Source organism: Bombus vosnesenskii, unplaced genomic scaffold (assembly GCF_011952255.1).
Source record: "Bombus vosnesenskii isolate JDL3184/JDL3185 unplaced genomic scaffold, Bvos_JDL3184-5_v1.1 scf7180000013263, whole genome shotgun sequence".
Lineage (NCBI taxonomy): Eukaryota > Metazoa > Arthropoda > Insecta > Hymenoptera > Apidae > Bombus > Bombus vosnesenskii.
The window spans coordinates 1,623,677-1,645,978 of NW_022882923.1; the positions used below are offsets into that span (position 1 = coordinate 1,623,677).

Below are 22,302 nucleotides of genomic sequence, written 5' to 3' on the forward strand. Positions count from 1 at the left end.
TCGTCCTATCGACTTAGGATCCCGATACACCGTCCTGGGAACGTACATCCTTTTCGTTCGACTCTTACTTTCTATTTCTCGTGGTCGTTTACCGGCAATCGTTATTTGAAGACGCACGCCGCTGAATCTCGCGACCTGATCGCCTGACCAAACACAAATCGAGTCAAAGAGAGAAGAGACTTTGAGGGGGATTCGAGATGTTTCCATTGATAGAAGCAGAAAAGTATTTTACGTATAAAAAGAATAAATAGGTTCGTTTTAAATGTATGCTAAAATATTGTCTTATACAAAATTCTATAAAAGAACGTGTCATTCATATAGTCTTATAAAAGCTCAGTGGATTCTCTCAAACAAATCTTGCTTACAACTTAAAGACAAAGAGATAACATAAAGCGTCAACTTGGTTAAGAAACTCACGACAACTCGCCTTGTTCTGTCTTCAAATATATATCTGTATCTATGTTTATGACTGGTTTCGCAAAACGACACAGAGAAATAAAGAGTAACTGAGCTTCCCCGTTGTTTCTCTTGCACGGATGACGTCGCACATTTATACGTCAATACATAAGTTCAACAAAAATTAATAACTCACAAGTCCGACAGAATGTGCTTTTACCTCACCATTGTAATTTATAATAACTAAACATAGTAATTTTTGTTCCGCATATACTTCGCAACTATTGACAACACCCAAAGACACGAAATACCTTCACTTTCAATCACATCCATGGTTCTATAGAAAGCTCCTCCTCTAGAAGGTGTTGCTGAAAGGGAGATAATCTGCTCATGGAAAATATGATTATGAAGTTTCCTCGTATATAGCGAACTTTTGCGAAAGTATCTATGGATAAGCATGAGCCTAGTCTTCCACGAAAGCTTTAGTGCAAAATTCAGGTTTTTCTGTTTGGAATTTTCAAATTAACCTCGTTCTCGATACGTTCACACCTAGAGGGTGTCTCAGTAATTACGGTACAACCAATAAGGGGGGTAATTTCACCTGAGAAAATGAATACAAATAAATATAAATAATACAAATAAATATAAATAATACAAATAAATAAAAACAAATATAAATTCGAACATATAGAATAAAATTTGTTCATACCGTGTCTCGTTTTCGATAAAATTAAAAATATTTTTAACATATGTGAATCAGACTAATTATCGACTGTGTGTGAGCAGGAGGTTATTCTACATGTGAAAATAATATTTAAAGAAAATAGAATTAAACGTGCTTAGTCGGGAATTGGCCTGATATACGTACATTTGATAAATTTTCAAATTTAATGTTCTCGGGAACGGAGGGTCCTATGAAAAAATTTCATTCTACGTTGCCGATTTATTTCCGCACGTATAATACTCTCCCGTGGATCAGTCGTTCCTGTGCAGTGTTGAATTAGCTAAGGTCAAGTACACTTGACAAATTTTCAAACTCAATTTTCTCACAAACGAAGCGTCATACGAAAAAATGTTATTTGACGTTCTCACTATATTTTCACATGTAGAATTGTCCTCTTGCCGGTCGTACCGGATGATTACTGGAGCACCTTGCATGAGAACGAAAAAGAGACAGGAATATCTGCTTCCCCTGTTCGTTTTCGTAGCAAGAATTAATATCCACCGGACTGTATAAGAGAGCATTCACTTTTACCTTGTCCGTTCAGCATCGTCCCACAATAAATTCTTCTCTCTTTCTTTCCTAACTCAACTCGGTAAATGCTGGCGTATGCGTGGCCGTGCACGTACGTGCAACCCTAACGACACTAAAGGAAATTTGTAATGAAACGTACAAGACATAATGGCGAAGGAGGCCGGGGGAAGCCACCGGAGCGATTTATCACGAACGCGATGTGATCGAGGCTCGCCTCTAGCGCTTGGACGTTAATAACGCTGGCTGCGAATCACGAAGTTCTATCCACCGCCACCTTCTTCTCCTTTCTCCGCCGTGTCTACCCCGATGCATACCTAATAAAGCAGCACAGCCGCATCCTCGACGTTTGCGCATCGCCTTTTCCGTACAACTGGATAAAAAGGCGTGTAGCAGCCGTAAAGACGACAGCGACGCAAAGGCGCTTGACGTTGACGGTGCCGCACAGTCTCGATGATTTGCCCCAAGCTAACTAATAAATATAGGATGCGCAATGAAAATTGTGTGACGCAAGAGGGTGCCAGGGATAATTCTCTTTTTCACGCCAATCCGCGACGTATACCTCGTGCCGCGTGATTGACAGTTTTAATCAAGATTGGTTGAGATTATCCGGGATATGCAGTTGAAGACACAAATTGAAGAGAATAACCTTGGAAGGTCGTAAATGTTTCTATAATCGAAAGTTTATACAGAGTGGAAGGTTACACAGAAGGTCGTTCAGTAATTGCTAGTACAACCGAGTAAGTGGTGATTCCTTATGGAAAAATAAATTGAGAATATAGAATGGAGATTTTAATCATAATAATCATTACAACCATAAAATATAATCATATAAAAGAATGAAACGATCAATTCATGTAATTAATATTAATCGATCGAAACAAAAACACGAGGACTACGTACAAATTATCCCAATACAAGGACTTTTTTTAAACGTTCGAAATCACGATTTACAGATTTTTGCGGAAAGGTAGTGATGACATTCTAGTCGTTTGTCGGTAAACACCTACTTTCGAACGAAACGGTGCCCATAAACCTAATTCCAGCATCTTTCTGTGGTCAGCAGAAAATGCAGGTCACTCCCGCGTGGCGCGTTCTAATCGGACAACTTTCAGGAAGAGAGTATTAGACGGTGGTAGTTGATCGTGGTCGTTGTCGTCTTCTTTTAAACGACTATTTCTTTAAGGTCGGTTCGGAAAGGGCGTAATGGAGAATAGCACGAGTTCACGTCCCGGTTGTCCAGTCATCCAGTTTTTTCTCTAGTTTGAACGAACGTTTAGGGGGGCGGAAAACGCGCGGTTGGTACGGACACTGAAAGTTCGTGCTCGGTATTCGTAGTAGCGGCGCGGTTGTACGCCGTGGAACGACGGGCTACGTGTATAGCGATTGAGTTAGTGATTGTGGTGGTCCGGAACTGTACGGACGGATGTATCCTGCCAACTAGATAGCTTTGGTACGGCTGAGCTAGCTAGAAGATGAGAAGAAGAGAATGGGCCTTTCCGAGGGAGACAGAGGCGATGTTGGCGAACGAGACACCGGTATGTGTAACAATCCGTGATTGCTGTACTGCCGGGTTCGACGTTCACCTTCAGGGTTCCTCTCTATCACCCTTTCCTTACCTTCATCTCCTCCGCTTCCCTCCTTTCTGCTTGCTCGCGTTTTATTTCTTGCTAAGCGTCCCTCTTTGCCTCCCTTCATCGATTCGCCGATCCGTTCGAACGAAACGACGGCAGACTCTCTGTGTATGCTCTCTTCTACCACCACAAAAAGACACGAAGAAGCAGCGAAAACGGATAGATGTATATCAGAGGCTATGTCGGGGATATACGTTTGATGCAAAAGTGCAGAAACAAGCGAAGAAACGCGAATCGACGAAGCGAGGCAAAGAACCGAAACGTGCTAGCGAATCAGCCAACCAGTCATCCAGGTTAGAACTAGCCGAGGTAGCCACTATCGAGTTCGAGTCTCATTCAACGAGTTGGCAAACTGTTCCCAACGCTGCTCGTTCCCCGTTTCTCTGACCTCCGCTAGTATTACCACTTGAACAGAGAGAAGGAGCGATATACCCCAGGGAAGAGGGAGAGAAAAGGCTCGGTGCAACGCGTTTCCTACCCTCTTGTAACTTTTATGATCCGCGTAAAGCAGCGATTTTCATCGGTTTTGCGCTCCCTACTGCCTCGCACCGCTGCTGCTGCTGGGTACTACTCCTTTCTTCTTTCGCTTCTCTTTCTGTAGTCGTCACTGCGCGCGGCTCTAATTAATTCGCGCTTTCCCCTCCAACCTATCTCTCGTTCGTTTCTACACGTACAACCAAGCTTCCACGATGAACGTAATACCGAAACACAAGTGGATGCTTGCGGATAATAAAGAAAGTATGAATCTAGTCTTTCGATTCGCCTGCGCGCTCTTGTGGTTTTAAATCTTCTTTATTCTATCGTTTTGTCCGTAGGAAAGATTTTGAAGCGGTGAATATTATACGCTTATATTATAGTATTTTATTCCTATTATTAGTATTATTCTTTCCTTTCCTTTCCAAAACTAAATTCTCTGTGTAATTTTATTTAAGTTACTCGATTCGATTTCGGTTTTTAAAGTGCGAATAAATATCTTGAAGATATTTCGTTCGTTCCACAATTTGCAAATCGGTCTAAAATCTAACTTTTCTAAATTTGTTGCTCTATAATTCATGGGAAGATCAATACAAATAATAACATTTATTTCTTTGTATTGTAATGTTAAAAAATCTTCTTATCCGCATCTATACTATTATGTTTTCTGCTTCGAAATAATATCGAAGTGTATTCAGTATATATATATATATATATATATATATATATAGTCAAACGAAACACCAATAAATAAAGCATCAATTGACCTATTGTTCCAGCGATGTATATTTTAATCGTTATGAATACTTTCGCGATGGTGTAGGGGATAACCGGAGATATTAACATCGTGTTTACATCCATGTAAAGACAGGAACAAAGTAGAGAATCGTTTTTAACAGGCGGGTCGGAGACGGGAAAAATAATAGTGTCGTATTTGCGTAGCAAGTGTCATAGAGGAGCTTTACCATGCAAAGCTGACAGATGGCTCAACATTTCGAGCTTATGTTGCAAGATGGAAACGAATACATCCGGATATACGTCACTACGTGCACGGATGCACGTACAGTTTAGTATCAGCCTGATTTTCCGACAAGTTAAAACCACCGATCCCTTCTACGTTCTTCTACAACAAAAAACACATGCCACGATTACCTGGATAAACAACAGAAACTATAAAATTGATGAGTTTCGTACACGCAACGCGTTCGAGGCGTAGTGTATTTATCGGTTTGGTCGAAGCAACGCTGTTATTTTTATTCCTCGGGGCGGAACTTCTGCTCTAAAATCGATTTTATCACGGTGAATCGATTAAACATTTTTATTGCTCTCTATAGGAGGTGTGGCTCTGATCCTAATTACCCGAAATACCTGATTCCCTTTCCGAACCAGTTAACCCGGACCCTGAAATTAAACTTAATTCACGGTTTCCTTTGAGCTAGATGGTGGTACGTGATAATGAGATTCAACCATTTATGTATAATCTAACCTTGGATCCCATTTATAGATACATTGCTAAAAAGTTCGACTAGCTATTAAGCAGTAAAAGATAACATCAATCGATACACCATTCTTTTGCTCACTATCGTTCGTTTATAAAATGAACTTGACAGCGATTTAAATATGTAGAGCTGCTTCATTTCACTTTTCGCTTGGATAATTCTTTTCTATAACGGATAATTATTAGTTACACGCAGATTTCAGATTTATTTAATTTGTCACGCGAAGGAACTTGAACAGTACGTTTTTTAGAATAAAAGGGATGTATTTATGTGCACGAATCGAGCGTAAAATTTGCTTCGCTAGACGACGATTCTTCCTTCGTTTTAATTGCTAACAAATGAAGAATTATATAATACGTTTGGAAAGGAAACAATCTTACATAAATTGCTCGTCTGATTATTTCTCTTTGGTGACTCAGTCTACTCAAAGGATATGAAATTCTGATTTTAATATTTTCCGGTGAAATGTTATTGATAGTAGCGGAGGATGAGGACGCGGTATTAAAAGGCTAACGTTCCTTTGATTCCACTAGCGCTCGTTGCCTTCTCTCATTTCATTCCCTTTTTCATTGATTCGAGACTTTAAATGGGCTGATTAAGACGAAACAGTTCTTGATGAAGAGACGATCATACAATTTCAATTTATACATTTACTTTTCTGAGAAAAATATTGATTTCATAGCAATATTAAGTAACATCATGGTGCTACTAGTTACAAAATTCTTCGTATATTCTTTAAATTTTTAATATTATAACACAGATGTTAGATTCGATTTTTTTATTTTTATATTGACATATTGTATTTTTGTATCAAGGAGAAATAAAACAGATACTAAACAGATATGAGTACGTAGAATCACAAAAAAAGGAATAGTACAATACATAGAATCTTTTCAACAATGATAAAATTAAAGATTTTCCAATTACTGGTGCTATTTCGTTCTAAGATTTTCGTAAGCTAAATGATTATCGTTTCTTAATTCATTCTAACAAGATGTTAATACACTGAGTAAGTCTAATCATAAAACACTTCATGCTGATATGTAAATGTACAAAATTTTATAAACATTTTTTAAAGCAGAAATTAAAAGGATAAAATATTTCTACTTCGGCATATAAATACGGAAATTGCACAAAGGCACGAAGAATATTTCTATGAAACCATTTTCTCCGTTGGAAAATCGTTCAAGTTGGCAACAATCGAAACAGAAATCGCAGGCCGGACAATCAAGTCACAGTAGGATTTCCGTGGAGAAAGAAATCCCTCAATTTTAGTTGGTTTCCAGTTGAAACGCGATAGGTGTGAAACGTTGTCGGAGGCGAGAAGTCGGTTGACGAGAATTTTTCCCTCGAGGGACGTTCGAGCGACCGGCGAACCGTATTCCTCTTACAAAGTCAGGGGAATACGGAAATTACGTATTCGCAAAGCGCTCATTACCGAAGATATTTCGAAAACTTGGATGAACTTTCGCGTGTGCAAGTCGAAAGACAATGTTGCAAGTTCCAAAAACTACGTCTTGCATGGATAGATTTCAAAACGAATATCGAGGAAATTACGCATCAGAAAATACCGCGTAATTTAATCTATAAAAAAGAAAGATTGAAACAAAGATTCTCAATTTCCAGCTACTCCATCATCATTTACCAAAAATTAACTAAATTACTTATTCAAGATAAGTGGCGCCTCTGAAGTGCCTGCTGAGCTAATTGCACGTCCCTGCGGTAATTATAAAAATTACAATTACGAGTAAAAGACAGATTCCTAAATAATATTCTCCGCTAGTGTAAAGGTCAAAAAACGTAATCTTGGACATTAAGAATCAAATTTTTTAAACTGGATATTACAGCGCAGAGTCGAGTGGGCGTAGCTGGAATTCCAGGTCACATTTTTCTTTGGCAGCATCGTCCTTCTTTTTCCCCGAATGTCAATTCATTTAGACTAACGACCGACAGCAGGCGACCGAATCAGCCACGAAGAATCTGGACTATCGTGCCAGAAAATCTGGAATGTCTAGTCTCGTGCGTCACGCCTATGCGACTATAGGGCTGCTAGCTTTTCAGCCGGCTCGATAGCCCAATATTTATTTCGCATTGTCTCTGCCCGCTATCGTTCCCCTCGGCTTCTTTTCGCCGTTCTCCGTACCAGGCGGAAGTCGTGAGCCGGTCTGCATGCATTGCATGCCGCGCGATGCGATGCGATGCGCAACAACGTCAAAGAGACCCCGCGATTTCCCTATGCAAATCGTCTGCTCTCCTCCACCGGGGCTACCAGGTGAATCAAGGAATCATGGAGGGGCAAAGGGTGAGCTGGTACACCAGCAATGGGACACACATCGACCAAGGGAAGAGGGAAGGGTGAATCAGCTAAAATAACCGCCGGGAATAATGCCATAGATTGGGAGGACGAGTTAGCGCGCGCATTGCGAGAAATGGACAATATATCGCTGGACCGGCCATTACAGGGGACCATTAGATAGTCGACACGTCGAGATAACGAGCATTAGCCACACAACGGCCACGTTAGGTAGGTGCTCGCCACGGTAGGAGTCGCGCCAACCCAGCAAGATCCATAGGCAGAGTATCACAGCTGATCATTCCTACGTTTCGTACCTCTTGTTTCCTGTACTCGCTATTTTCAGTCACGTGTTCTCAGTTACCTTCACGCGATCTCCTACTTTTTTAGATGTCTAGTTTTTCAATGAAAAATCGTGTCGCGCACGTACTGTCTCATAAAGATATTTAAATTTATCATAAAAATTTGGCATGTTTATATCGTGCGTGTTGTATGAAATATTTTGGAATTTTATTGGTACTGTAATGAAACACTAGTGTCGTGATTATATTGGTAAAATTTACAGTCAGTCTGGAAATGTATATTGCAGTTACAAGATATTTATTGCAGACATATATTTAATTAAAAAAAAAAAAAAAAGAAATGAGTATGCAGCATGAATTCACATCATGTATTCTTGTCCAACCATTCAGCTTCGGTTCACAATCCAATGTTCTGAAATTTACTCATGCTGCTTGCACTAATGATGATTCGATTTGGATAGATGACTACTCGTGCACTCATGTGTACCGAGGCCTCTTAAATTGCGATGTAATCGGAGTAATTATTTGGAAAGATAGAGAAGATTGAGATCGTACCTTATTGAGTTTGATCTCTATTATGGTTCATTCTTTGATTAACGTACTACTGAGCAAAAGTGTTTATATAATTTTATGTTGCATGTTAGAGATTTTACATTTGTAAGAATTAATTTTAAAACTTTATTGGATCACTTTGAAGTTGTAATGGATTTAGATGTTTTTGCTTATGATTGTTTCGACTAAAATTTGTTTTTTGATCATCAATCAAATCTTACAGTACCACGATAATCTTACAAGCTAATCTCACTTCTTCTTCATTGTACTCCATAATCACAGAGAAGTACATTAAAATTCGATCATCATTTGACATTCCACTCTATAATCACAGAAAAATTCCTTAAAACCAATCGTCATTCAACACAGCTCAATAAAGCTAGGTTCCAAATACCCATAAATCCCATAAACCTCTCAACGACATCAGATGTTCAATTATCCGAAGTAAAACCTCCTCCAGTCTTAAATTCCTGAAGACAATGAATTAACTGAATGCTCTTTCACCTTCGTTAAAGTGTACGTACTTCGAATGAGTCTCGGAGACGAAGAGAACAAATAGGACTCGTAATTTCAGATGGCTAACGGAGGAGTTATAAAAGTGTTATTTAAAATCACGCGGGGAATAGTATAGGGAAGGCATTCAGGCCGAAGTACCCACGCTAGATCTCGTGTAAAGAGCAGACTTCGCGATGCAGGACGTTTCCTTTTCCGGCGAGGTAGATGTTGAGATCGACTCGGGCCCGTGTCCCCCGTCCCTCGTTTCGCCATCGTTCTCGTCCCATCACTAACGAAGAACAGAAACGCTCTCTCATGCGGATTTCTCTCGCGCTCTTGCATTATTGCACGCCTCCTGGTTCCGCTGCTACAGTTGAATAAAGAGGCTGCTAGGCTACGCCGGCAAAGAGGAAGCATACCACGACTCAGTGGCACGATACTGTGCGTAATTTCCTTTGTTTCTGCCGCGCCGTTAGTTTCCAAGTGATTTCAAGAACAGTTCGATTACCTTCGACAATTTCGCGGAGCAGCCAACGTCTATCTTCCTCTCAGCAGTTGGCAAGGTGAATGTGTAATCGTTGGAACGATGGAAGAAGCTTCCTCCGTTCGCAGGAGAGAAAAAAAGAAAGAAAGATTATGAGGAAGAAAAAGATACAGACAAGACGAGTGAAGATCGAAGAGGGTTTATAGGACGAACAGTGCAAAGTAATTTTGACGTCTGCTAGACTAGATCGTCGGGGTTTTCTCACTGCACTGATTCGTCGAAATACAGAACTTTTTTTTATCGCGCTTTTTTACCTAGCTTCTCTTATCCCGTCAGCGACGACGTATAAGCTCGTCGAAATCTAATTTTCTACAAAATGATCGAAACGAAGCCAAGAGACAAAAAAGAAATTTTGTCGACGCGCGTATCGATATACCTCATCTTTCGAAAGACTATTGCAAACAAGTACAGAGAACGATCGCTGAGATCCCCTATTTGAGGCAATGTTTTGCAATAAAAAATATTTCCAAATATGTTACGTGTCTATCAGAACATTGATATGTAGTTTTTAGTATGTTCTTTCATTGTCTGACTACAAGTGAAAGTAGGACTGTTCTACTTACAAAAGATCAGACCTTCTGATACGTATAAAAATTAGTATGAGAATATTGTACAGAATAGGTAATAACATTCTTTTGAGAGAATTAGCAATTTCTCGCTTAAAAATAAACAAAAGTAACGAGACTAGAACCGAGTCGATTAACAAAAGGTGGCTTCCGGCCACCTTTCAATCTCGAAATTTGCTTTCGTATATTTAATCAAGGTTTCTAAGGAAATTATCCTGACTTCGTCTCAAGGTCTCAACCTCACATTCTCTTTACCAGATCCTCTATATTAAATTACTGGGTATGTATTAGGAAAGATAAGATCTCCCCATCTAACGATACGTAATTTTAGCACGAACATTACGAATCACAGAAACTCGCGAAGAAGCGAACAAATTTATTAAACCTTTGTTTTTTTCCCGACTAACATGAAGAATTACTTCTGTTTTGATCGTATCACATTGTAACATCTTACTCTTTATAAATCACCTAGCGCATCCCTTAATCGAGGCGCCTCTAAACGACGCGGAGCATCATAATTTCCCGAGAAAAATCGGATAGGGCATCGTAAACGTCTTCATATGTAATTCCACGAGGAAGAGATTTATCTGGACAGGAGGGAGCGGCGAGAGGGAGGGGGAAGATAGCACGTCGGCATCGTTTGTATTAGCCTTGGCTGGGCCATAATTTGCTGCTAATTAATGCTAAAAGCCGCGCCGCGATTTGTCTTAGCCGGTCGGCGTTTACGATAATGATATCGTCGCAGGCAAGTAACGACTAAGTAGTTTAGTCACGTCCCACGCTGGAGAGAGTATACCTTTCTACGACGGGCGAATCGTGGTGCTCGATCGATCAGGCTTTTCTACCGGTGTGTCCCCGAAGGCTAGCCCCATACAACGGCGAGAAAGGGGCACCTCGTTAGTTTCAAATCGGTCAACCGCACCGAATCCAGCAAAGGACCGAGCCCCAGAGTCGCGTCCAGTCCGAATTCCGCAATAGACATCGACTTTGCGTGCGTTCATGCGGAAACACCTCTTCTCCATGTGTGACCGTCACAAAGGGGGATTCTGGAACTGGTTGGTCGCAAAGAGGACCAACGATCGTTAGGTGAAGCTCTTCGGATCGCGCCCTCGAGACGCGCAACCGTCAAGACTCAAAAGGGAAGAAGCTAAGAGAGGAGGAAAGAAACGAGACGAGATAAAGAAACGATAGAACGAGATACGCGGAGAAGAAGGATAGCTTAGTGGGAGGCTAAAAAGGAGAGACGGGAATGTGGTCGATATCGCAGATGATTGCGCCGTAATCAGACTAGCCTCTCTACCAATCTCTCGAGCAGTTGTCATACCATCTTACCTTCTCGTTACCCGAACCCGTGGTCCAAGGAAAAATCGTGTAACGAGCTGGATTCGCAAAGGAGAGGAAACAGACGGTAAATCGATAACGATCGATCCATTCACAAATAGACTGGCACGTTATAACAGTGTCCGAACCGCACCAGCTATTAAAATGTAAATTGATCGGCGTACGTTTGACTAAACAGTCACCAGGGGCTGCCGGACGTATAGCCATTCGATTGCATTGGTCCGGTTTGGTCCGCGATTCCCATTCCTATTATGCGGTGCATTCCATTTAATTCAAGAGCGAATACGGGCCACAGCTATTTCTAATGAATGACGAAAGACGTCGTTAGGATTCAGTTTCAAAGGAAACTGTGTATCGATGTGTTCCATGAATTTCGATTAATTTCGTCGCTGTTTTATGACACTGTGTTTTGGAAACTTGGTTTAATACATGTTCTTTTTCATCATCATGCTCATCAGATATGTTTTGTTTTAATTCAACCTTCTATTTCATTCATTCTCAGTCAATGCCTTTAGTTGATACTTACTAATTGTGGAGCACTTGGAAGGAACCATCCTTCTTCTTGGAAGGGATCCTCAAGATCGAAGTCATCGTCTTTAAATTTAGCAAATTATTCGCAAATAGTTCTTTCACGAACACCGTCTTTTTTTTAAATAGTATATACTTCATTTACTTTTGTTTGTAATTATCCTCTGCAATCTTAAATCGGTCACAAAATTGGAAGCACAATTCCTTTAGTAAGAAAATATACGATCAAATTTTAATATCATTTTATACTGATCTCATCGAAACTCTGAGAGTCGTCTATACAGGTCAGCGGAAATTCATCACACGATTCAATAAAAGTGAACTATGTCCATATTGAAGTAACGAAACTAATGGTCGGTTATTCTGCTGTTACAATTGTAATCGTTTTACAAGAAACTCGACGTGCAGCAATAACGTATTCGCGGGCACGCGATGAGAAATGGCGGTAGTGGGCTTCACGAGAGAACAAGTTACGATAGCCTACGAATTACGGCAATTCAACGAGAGTAATGTTTTTCCATCACGTTCCAGCCGGTGGGTACACGACTTGGACAATCGTAGTACTCGTACGAGGCATTCATGTAACATTCATCCTCTAGACCGGCCGCTTCCGCGTCTATTGTCAACTCGTAGGTTAAATCTGGTCTCCCTTTCGTTTCAGAAAAGAGAGACGTATCCTCGACACACGCGATAGTTATCATACTGATGGTTATGTGTCAAAGGGATTAAGTCGTTGTTGCGTTCGCGCCTCATTTATCATGCGATAAACGTCCGTGCCAGAAAATCGTTACTTGTTACCTTCGAGTTCAGACGTGGGCGTTACGCCGGATCTTCGTTTCAGATTCACTCAAACGCGCCTTCCTGATCGTCCCTCTAAGAAAGACTGATCCTACGTGGTCCCTGCAGCCACTTCTATAAATCATTCGGCATCAGTAGAACGTGCGTGTCTGAATTATATCAAGAGGCTAAACCATTTATATTTCGACCCTCAGCCAGGTATAGGCAGAACAAATATATATATATACATATAGCAAAGTCGTAAAATTGGTCAGTAGTCAAATATTACAAATCTCCCAGGGATCGAGAAATCAGAAATTTCAGACATTTTGGCTGACGCAAGTATCTAGATTCTTGTTTAAGGGCCGTTCAATGATAACCCAGAATCAATTTTTCTTTCATAGTACAATAGAAATTTGATTATCAAACATCGATCAATGGAACTATCTATTATCTAAACATAGTATAACAAGAAATTGTTAGATTTTTGTCTCAAAGCTTTCGTATTCTTGTTTCATTCTAATATCTATAAAATGATTCAAAAGAAATAATCATTTCTGATCTCCTGACTCGTAGAACTGCTGACGAAAAGCAGAACTTGATTCAGAAAACTAAATATTGGTGCTTGTTTGCGTAGTATATGACCAGTTCTAAATCTATGAAATTGGATCAATTAATTATCTTACTTCCTGATTGCTGTTCCTACAACAGAGACAATCCACTACGAATTGCTGTTCATCTGTCGTGATAATGAAAGCTGATATTTCTTGGATTGTGATAATAAGAAAAGTTTAAAGGTAACGCCAACGAGAAAACCGTCGTCGTTACAAGCATCAAAGTCGTACTGTGATATAATGTGTCGTATTTCGCGATAAACGTCATGAAGCTAATTACATTCCGCGTGAATGATCTCGCGATCGGCGTATTTGAAGAGCAATTAGAATATTGGGAAATCTTAATCGAAAGCGTAATAGTTCCTACTTCGTAAAATTCTTTAGAAAAGTTAAGTGGGAAAATCGCGCGACTAAGAAAGATTAGAAGGACGCGGCGCGTCGCGACGTTTGGACTTTTGTGCAGATTCGAGAAGAGATTTCCAAGGTTCTTGGGCGAATCAGTTACACGGGTTTGCTCGAACAGGCATCTCCATGCTCGTTAATTAGCCGCGACATCCTTATTGTTTCTTTATACAAGAGTTTCAATTACCAGTAGCAAATCGAGCGATCGGCCCGATGTTAAGATTTGTACTCGTTGTGCGTATTATTCCGCGCACGGCCCCGATAATCGCATCGGGAACATTCATACCGTCTTTAATTAGTTGTCCAGCTCGCCTGCACCGATTTCCAATATCCATGGACTAACGAAGCTATTTATTGTTACTCGGGAATCCGTTCAAAGTTCTCGGATGAGATGATATTGGGTTTAGCCAAGGAAGAAGGCAACTGCAATAACGGAAACGGGTGGCCAATTATCGAACATTGTACCGAGGCACCGGGGACACGCTCAAAAATTTCTTCGTTAGAATCTTTGCAAATTCTCTTGGTTAGAGGCTTTTGTATGCGAGTGAATGGAGGTCGTATAAACACGAAGCTACGGAACTGAATTCGCGTTATGTTGAACGTACGAGATAGCGGAAAGAGGGGCAGAGAAAGAGAAAGGAAGAAGGAATTTCCTGTGACATTTAAACGTACATTAGCCTGTCGTTCTGCGCTATTTCTTAAGTATTTATGAAGAGGGAAATTTACCGGGAAGTAAATGACAACGTGTATTTGCGACGTAACGACGCGGATCAAGAGGATGTAAGAGACAGGGATAATAGACACAGGACATTATAAAAGATCTTTGCCAGGGAAGTAAAATTACAGGAATCGAACCTGTGCAAACTATTGGGTTAAACCTTTGCAGTTAGAATGTACGCGTCGTTCTTAGCTATTAAAATACGATTATTATGCTACACGATTCTACCCCGTAATTAAAACTATATATTTGTATGTATGTACCTATATGTTATTTTTAATGACCAACTGATCGGAATCTAAATGAGTAAGAAGATAATTAAAATTAAAAGCTGGGTTGATCTTAACATATACATTTAAAAGTTCTTCACTTAAAGTATTTTAAAGTTTGCTACTTTCTGAGATAACATTTAAATAATATTATTAATTGTCAAGCTATATAAATATTTACCATCACATTATTTTCATTCGACTCTTCGTTTCAATAAATAAACCTACGTATAGAATTATGGTCATTGAGCTGTCAATGTACACAATGTACTTCATTGTTTATTATTTCATTGTCAAATATTCCGTCTTCATATCTATAGATCACTCAAAGATTGCTTCTGACTGGATTCGTGCAATTACATGGTAAATAGTTTGACTCAAATATCCTATCAACTCAAACGATTCCACTTTATTTGATTATTCCATCCAAACTTCGAGCTTGAATTTTAAGATATTGGAGCTTAGCTGACCCTAATAACCCGATCTTACTCCCTTACCCAAAAACTAATATTCGAAGAGTACATCAAATAAAGAAGATGCTTAAACTAACAGACGTGAAGTTACAAGTATCAATCACAGTAGCTCTTTCGATTCAAACGAAGAAGAACTAATACACGAATCAATTGCTCTATTAGTAACTCCAGAAAAAAAAACATGATCCAGTTCGATTCGATCCGCGAATGTAATTGAACCGAATAGACACGAGTGTATATTTTGCATCCTTTAAAACGCAAATGTAATACGCACAGGCTGCAATCAATTAGTCACCATATAAGGATCAGGCTGTACAGCGATATATCTGCGGTGCAGTTGGTACGCGTTGAATGCAGCCAGTGCAGTAGGTGTACTGGCTGGTCAACCAGTAGTCCCGCAATCGTCGGTACTCATCTCGACGGGTAGAAACCCCGCTGGGCCCCGTCGTACCGCCCCCACTTTGCTGAGCCTGCACCTTGTACAACGACTTGATGGCAGTGACAGCGACCCAGGCAATCGCTACAGCAATACCAACTTACCTGGTTACGAGATGCATAGTGGCACGCGAAGACCAACCAGTATCCGTACGGATATAGCGTTTGTTTAAACTAAACAGTGGCGAATCCAAGTAAATCATTCAAAGCTTGAGATGGGAGAATGTTAAGGACCGCCAGTTGTCAGTTAGATCTCTAATACGTATGGCATACCCGACTGTTTCGACCCTATGCCTGCCTCGTCCGTCTCTCTACCTGCCTGTCCAATCTATTCCTATGCTTGACTCGTCCGTCTCCGATACTTTTGCTTCTCCTCGCGAAACGACTTCCTTGAGTATAGGAAAATAGAAAAGATAGCGAAGTGCATGTGGAGACTGTGAGGTTTTGGAGAATTGTGGAATTTTTTGTATTACGATTTTTTAATTAGTATTTTGCTGTTATATTGTCTGTGTATGAAAATAATAGAACTATGATAATATAATTACATCTTTTAAATGTTATTTTATTTAATGTCACCATGTAATTATTACAACCGTTTATTGCTTCAAGTTTCCAAGTCAAGGAACAAAATTTACAATCTATTTTCTCATGAATAATCAAGACTTCAATTAGAATTCTACAGGAATCAATTCTAGACGAAGATTATCGAAGTATAAACACCATTACTTTTTCTTCGAAGCTTAACCGAAGCGTAAAATTGCCGAATAAAACCAATACCAAAAGAAACTGTTAATGTAACACTGTAAAATTGCATGCAGTAAGAGGAGCAAGTTGATAAGAAACGGGATCGGTGTGAACTACACAATACAATGCTCTAACCTCTTTTTTCCCCTCTTCTTCTCCAAAGAAGTTATATCTATGCCAGTAGCAAGAACTTCGGTATACCTTTTACGCCGTCATGCATAAAAGTATGCAAAGGGTGCGTGATAGCGAACTCCTTCCCCGTTTTGATTTACATAATTCGTTATACGCGGCGGAGCATCGAAGGCATTGCCGCGAATATCATTGAAAAGAATTGTTACTACACGCGTCGCGCTTAGTGGAAACTGAATGAACGTTCGCGCACGCCAGCATAAATAGAATAGAAGGTTTTTAGAAAGAAACAAGGAGTCAGCCAGCAGGTGTGGAAGCGAACAAACGACGAAAATGTCCCGTAGCTTTTACGGACGGGGTTAATGATCTTACAGTCGCGAGGCCAGGGATAAAATGTAGCAACGGTTAAAAGAACATTCGCTTTTAACATGCATCCTTCTCGTCTCCTACCTTCGCCTCTTCGCTATTCCAGTTCTGGTATGCACTGCTCTCTATCTCCCCTCCCCTCTCAATCTTTTTCTCTCTCACTGTTTCTCTCGTCCCTACTAGCTCAACCCCCATTTTCCTTCGGTGTTTGCATGACGTTCGTACGGGGTTGGTTGCGTCGTTACCGTGAAAGATAGGGACGTGCATGCGCGCAGAAATCCGACCATTAAAATATATCCTGTCAGTATGCACACCGCTGTGCACAGATCTCGACAGTGTGTACGTACAAACAGGCGTACAGAGCAACGTTGCTCCTGTCGTCGTACTGCTTGCTTGTTTGCTTGCTCGCTGCTGCTGACCGTACTATTCTTGCGTGTTCGTTCCTAGCGACTTGGGGAGAATTACGGCGAAGATAGCAATAAGAAAGATACGACTTTATCGCGACTCTGTTTCTATCTACGTACACCTCTGGTCCGGTGTTCTTCGCCAACATCGTACTACCCATTGCCGGGACGATCGACCCTCTTTTCTGCTCTGTGGACCCTTGTTCCATTTTCCTTTTATATCTTCGAACGTTATCAGATCATAGTCTGCTCGTAGCTCGCATTACGCACCATGAACCCGTGGCAGATTTTAACTTTGACGATGTCGGCTTTAGATACGCTCGACAGTGTTGTTGCTGTTCATTAGAGTTCGGACCGACGAGGGATCTCTCCGAATAAAAGGCATGGTAAATATATAATAGAGGCGTAAGTAACTTTGGTATAAACACCGACAACGTTAAGCGGATTATAACATGCTTATAATTTCGCGAGTTACAGATTGGGTCGATATATCTTGTTTAAGTCGATAAAACGAAATACATATTGTTCAGATTACAATGCATTTTAGATAATTAAGTTAGAAATTTGTTTGGTATATATTCTTTATGATAACGAATTATTCTATGAATTTTTTACATCATACTTTTTTATATGGTTTACGTAATTAGGTTAGGTATATTCTGCTAAAGATGTAAAGTTAATATTTTTATTATAAAAACCAATCGCTGCATGAATAATTTTTCACTGAACCTTATAGTTTCAATATTATATACTTTATGCAAGTACAGTTAATATATTCGACTAAAAAGTGGTACTTGATGCCTTTATCATAAAAACATGTATTCGACAGAAATTTAATAAAAAATCTTCTATTAGCTACCTTGTTATAAATTTTAGTAAAGAAGCAAATTTATTTTATGATATTAACAAGAGAAAGATTTCTATCTTCAATTGCACTTGATCATCCTGCACCATGTATCAACGAAGAATTAAGAATTCCTAATAAATGTTCAACTCACTAAAAATTTCTCTTATAGAAGAGCCGCGTATTGAACGATCAGAACAAGCATGTACATAATGTCTATAAACGGGGCTATCGAGCGTCGTTAACATGAACTGTTACAAGAACTCCTGATAGAAACGAATTCCACGATAAGTGGAAGTTCGCTCTTTCTCTCTATCGTTTTATCGTTTGCCTATACAGGTTACACCAGCGATGATAGCAGGAAATTTCTTACCTCCAACTCTCGTCCCTTTTTCCTCTCTCGTTCTTGTTTCTCTATCTCTCTCACAGTTTCTCTAAGTCTGCAACTCTGTTGCAGCGATTTGCATATGCAAATGGAAGCGATAGAAGTAATTAATTCGCAATCAGGCTAGCCTTACCGTGCTGCTATATGTATTCGCTATGATTAGAAACCACAATTCATTAGCCGTAGAAATATTTATTAATTAGCATCGTGAATGTAGGCGTACACCTTCGATAGCAGATTCAATCCTCGTCATTAGATACACTTTCTTTTGTTTCTTCCATGCCACCATCGAATCTATTCGTCCTTCGATCTTTCAAACCCTTCACGAGAGAATATTTCTTAGTTATGTAAAAAGCTTCTTCAATCAATTACTGGTAATAGAAATACCTTATCTTTTGTGATCCTCTTGTGAAGAATAATACTATATTAGAATTGGAATCATATTGCAATTCACAAATTTTCACAAATTCATCAACCTATCTCTCGTTTAAACAAACAAAAACTTTCATATGCTAAGGAAATCCTTAACATAAAATTATGCATATTGATAATTCCTTTATATTCCCTCTACATTTAAGAATCTAACAATTATTTCATACTTTCTTCGCATTTAAGGAATTCCTTAACGATAGAAAAACACGATTAATGAACAATGCGATAGAAAGTACGATAGAATGACGAAGATAATACATCAACATTGGTGATATTTTAAAATACAATGTTGTTTATATATAATTCCAAATATAATATTCTTCCACGCAATGAAAGGAACATAAAGATCGAATTTCTTCAGTTTTTATCAAAAGATGGAAATGTTAACACAGGCGACAGTTCGTTCGAACATCATCTACAACGTAAAAATTTGCCGTTGAGTCGAGTTTGCGAAGTTTTCGCAGCATCCTATTTCTAAGACACAGCTGGGCCCATATCTTAACTGCTTGCTTGCTGGCCGACAAAAGCGCTATACCGATGTTCTGAAACTCACAAGGTAGCACCTGTTACACCCAGAACGTCGTTGATCGACCTTAGAGCCAGCTGGGCCACCCGACACACCCTTACATTAACTTTATCGTAATTACATCGGGCGACTGTACTGTACATATAAACGCTAATACCAACGAACGTAGGAACTGCGTGTGAGTTGCGTTCGTGTGTGCGCGTCCCCTAGACGTGTGTATCGTCGCTGTAACGTCTAATTCCTTGCACCTCGAGGTGCTTACCGAGTTCCGAGGAAGCAACTATGCAGCCTCTATGCTTTATTTTCTCGCAGCCAGGTAATTCAAGCATCGCGATTTCTCTTGAATCGTCGCCAAGAAATATCGCGCACAGCTATGAGGCAACGTAAATGCTGCCACATGATTCCTTAGAGTTCCCTCAAGTGATTTCTCGAACCTTTACGATCAGTTCTTCGACCCCTTTTTTTCTTCGAATAACATGATACGAGAGCGCAAAGGTAGCAAATGCTCGAGATAAGATATATAATATATGTGCACACGTTGGTAGTAGGAAGTAGCAGCACCGCAGGCTTGATTCCTTGATACTTTGCACGATATAAGAGGCAAAGGGTTAATTCCGTGTTCCCTGACAATTAGCTTTGGTTTCTGCTACCAACGGCCATTTATATTCTTAAACGTCACCAACGCTTAATGCTTTCTTACTACTGTACGTTAGATTTATGTGAATAGAGATGTAGAAAGTTAAAGCGTGATACAGAATGAAAATAGAAAGAATTCTTAAGAAAAAATAGGGAAGAAAAATGGGTCTAATCCAATTACGAGACTGTAAATTTATTTGAAACTTATGAAGGAAATATGAAACGCTTAAACCATTCGAGACCGGCGACTCAGACGTTGAGTCACGCAACCTATTTTTCACTAATTGTGGACTCAACGTTAGCACCATTTACGAAAAATTTATCGACCAATTCTTCCGTAACTAAAATAGTTAAATCGGAAGAACGAATCAGATGTTAAGATAAAGAGATAGATCGTAGAATGAAGTGCCGAAAGCATAGCATACACGCTATCCCCAAAACGAACTAGAATAGGAATATTAAATTCGTAAAAATGAATTACCACAATACAAATTATAATCGAAAAAGCTATTGCACCACTGAGAACAGCTTTATCGAGATACACGAATCTCCAATTCGTTAATGCTTAATAGAAATACAGTGAAAAAATCCCTGCACCCTTGAATTCCTAGATTACCCCGACAGCTTGGAAAAACCCTGATAAAGAATGTACCGTTTGCTCTTCGGAATAGTAGTTGTAGAAGCCAGAGTCGCCGAAACTTTTTCCCTGCCGGTGTCGTTTTTCGTCCCCAAGGCCAAGTGATCGAGATGGTGACGAGGGGAGGAAAGAATGGAGAGAAGAGAGAGCCAGAAGAGAACGAGACTGGCGAGATAGAAAGACGTAGATGCGGTATCGGATGCGAACATCGCCGGAAAACGGACGACTCGTAGTGGTGCACTTTGTTCGGCCGATAGATAGGTGGAGAGCGGAAGGGAAGCAGAGAAGTGGGATTGGAGAGAGGGTTGTGGAAGACGAGGGCAGCAGGGTGGGTTATGTATTGGCACATGAACGTAATTGTAGCTATTTGTCGGGAAAGCGAGAGACTGGAGAAACGCTAGCAGGGAAAGAGGGTGGTGAGTGCTGGTGCAACGGGGAAAAGTCGATGTACAGAGGGATGAAACGGATGGTAGAAAGAGAAAGAGAGGAAGAGAGAGAGAGAGCAAATTCGAAGCGTGGAAAGGGTGTCTCGTCCAGTAGTCGCGGCTGAACGCGCAATGCATCACGGGATTGCGTAGACGACGTATATCTCCGAGTAATAGCACATGGATACTGGGTGGGATACCGAGATCCCAGCTCGTGGCTGTTCGTAACTACCAAAATGTCCGTTCAAACTCCTCTTTCCTCCCATTGGTTATCTCCTTCGATCTTGACCTATCTTTTATCTCATAGCCTTTTACTCCTTTGCAGTACTTTCCCCGTTTTGTCTTATCCCTCTACCTATTACTTAACACGACTCGACTTTTTAATACTTAGGAAGAGTGTCGTCGAATGAATTAAATAAAATATTTATTGAGTCGATTGATACTGGTTGAAAAGCGGGATGATCGAACCTGGTTGATCTACGATTTTATTTAGTAAAGGTAGATATTTATAAACGATTTCGTTTCAACTACGATATTCTCTGCATCAAAATTTTCGAGACATTTATGTCACCTGTGAAATATTTTTTAATCAAGAGCTCGAGAGAGAATCGGCTGCCTATTTCGCATAAAAGTCGGACGAATTTAATATTTCCAGGAAGCAGGCGAACAACGAGGTTCATTCCAGTGACGTATAGTTTTGATATACGTTTACGAGTAACGCATAAATGGAACGGTCGTTGTATGGTAGAGCATGGGCATACAATCTGGAGTTGATTAGTTTATTCCAAGCCGAGAAAAAATGGATGCAGATATGAAGCCGTTTCGGGTAGTTCGGTACAAAGAGCCGGGACTCGCCACTAGCTTGTTTTTGCCAGACGATCATTAATATAACCGCTTATCCTCTCGGATTGTGTTCCGACGTCGAGTCGTGGGCGTAAAAAGGGACCACGAGGTTATAAAAGAGTAATGCAAATTAGCGTTTTTCAGCTCGTATACCGGTATACGAATACCGGTGTGCACCATAAAGCGCAACATATGTGACGTGGAACAACGAATGTCGTATTGCACGGGATCAGTTATCCAATTCATAGTCGATCTGCCTTTTAGAACGCCTCCTCCTCGTTTCGCCTTTTATCGCCTATAGACTGTTAACGGATCAATTTAACTTTCGCAACGTTTCCTAGCACGGCTATTTTCGTCGAACTCTCCG

At 40.1% G+C, this 22,302-nt stretch overlaps 2 protein-coding genes across 4 annotated transcripts in view; one reads left to right on the forward strand and one right to left on the reverse strand.

Moving 5' to 3' along the window:
* LOC117234844 (autophagy-related protein 16-1) overlaps positions 1-22,302 on the reverse strand; it is a 598,282-nt gene that overhangs the window by 275,171 nt on the left and 300,809 nt on the right. The window lies entirely within an intron of this gene.
* LOC117234834 overlaps positions 1-22,302 on the forward strand; it is a 94,975-nt gene that overhangs the window by 48,355 nt on the left and 24,318 nt on the right. The window lies entirely within an intron of this gene.